Here is a 1,790-nt window from a genome sequence, read left to right as displayed (position 1 = left end):
AGAGAGAGGGAACAAATCATTAATGTAAGTGCATCTGTCAGACTGCGAGATCCAAGAGTTTTGTTTAATATGTGGAATATCCCGCGGACCTGCAGGCGCCGCTGCTGTGTTGTTACTGCCGTACGAAGGCGACCTGTCTGGGAAAATGAATGAAAACACATGCTACATCAGCACGTGTTCCTCACATGTAGGGCGAGCCTCCCCTGCGTCGAAGCGGTGGAGACAAACATGACATGTCATTAATAACAGGTTGAATAAAACGGCTTTAAACATCACGTCAGACGATCTCATTGTTTGCTCTGCTCTCATTTGCACTCACCGTCACCACAACGTGTATCTGTGAGCTGCTTCACTACCAAACATGCACAGATCCAGGGCGCTGTGTTTGTGGCTGCGGCTGCTGGAGAGCTACGTTGTTTAAACATCTCTGTGCTGTTATTTCATTTCTGCAGACTGACAGACGGGTTTCTGTGAAACGTCATCACCGAGATGCAGCCAAGGGGCGGAAAGCAGCGCTCTGTCTTTGTGGCACATCAGTTTATGCAGCATATCCAGCTGCAGTGTTGGCAAATTACTTACTTTTTACTTACTACTCATTTAAAAAGTAAAAATATTACTTTACTTGTTACAATTACTTTCAACCGCCGCACCCCGTCCCTTAAAGTGACAGGAACCTGTTCAGCAGCTTGTTTTAGAAATGAATCCGCTTTACTGGAACAATAATGAAGCTGAGGAGTCGACAAGCACCGGGGTCCAAACGCTGTGTTCGTCAGTATGTAGTATCCACCTATTCCAGAAAATGGGACAAATATAAACGGGATCATTTAAATAAAAGCAGATTAGTTCAGAGGACGGGAAAAGATCTGTGTCGGCCCGGATCGATCCAGTGAAACAAAAAGGTTTAAAAGAACAAAAATAACGAAAGGACAAACAACTTTAAAACAAAGATGTCTGACTCTGACTGACTCCCCCCCCCATCGGTTTAAAGTCACCAGGCTCACCCTCCAGGTGATTGGTTATTCTTTCTGAACACGTGTCGTCTGTGAGAAATCTGAGTCTGTTTGTGTCCTAGATGTGTCGCCCGGTAGGTTTAGGCTCCGTTCTTCTGTTGTCCAACGTGAGTTTAAACCGGGGGCGTTAAGTTAAAACTAAGGCACCGAATCCTAATTTCACCACAAACAGAAACCTTTACCGTGTGAATAACCTTCTACACAAGAGTGACATTCTGAAACCGATGAGCTCTTTGTCTCTTTAGCTAAATGTGAAAAAGGAGGCGACTTGTTGAGGTTACTGTGATCCGTGAAGGAGTCGGCTCCAGCTGCAGCTGCCAAAATAAAACTTCTGATATGTGGAAAATGTGAGGATTAAAATGACACGACTGTCCTTTTCATATTGCTCAGGACGATTTCAAAGGACTTCAAACCTCAAAAAGAGCAGTTGTGGTAAATCTGGGCAAATATCTTCTTTGAGAGAAGAAAGTTTAGCTTGGATTTTCTGTAAAAATAAAACTTTGATATCAGGGAGAGACTTCAAACCTCAGCCGAGTCACAAATAAAAAAATATTTATTGGACGATAATAAAATCATGAAGTTTCTGACCTTCAGACGGACTCTCAGCCCGTCTTCCAGCGCTGAGCATCCTGCTTTAGAATAAATATTTTGCTTTCATGACATGAGAGAACGATCCTGCAGCTCCTCTCATCATCTGTAGAAGCAGAGGAGAGCTGCTGGGGCTCAGGGGGTCGAGCGGTCGTCCGCTCATCAGAAGGACGGCGGTTCGATCCCCGGCTC

The sequence above is a fragment of the Micropterus dolomieu genome, linkage group LG18 (assembly GCF_021292245.1).
Source record: "Micropterus dolomieu isolate WLL.071019.BEF.003 ecotype Adirondacks linkage group LG18, ASM2129224v1, whole genome shotgun sequence".
NCBI classification, from domain to species: Eukaryota; Metazoa; Chordata; class Actinopteri; order Centrarchiformes; family Centrarchidae; genus Micropterus; species Micropterus dolomieu.
Note: the sequence above shows the minus strand (reverse complement) of the source record.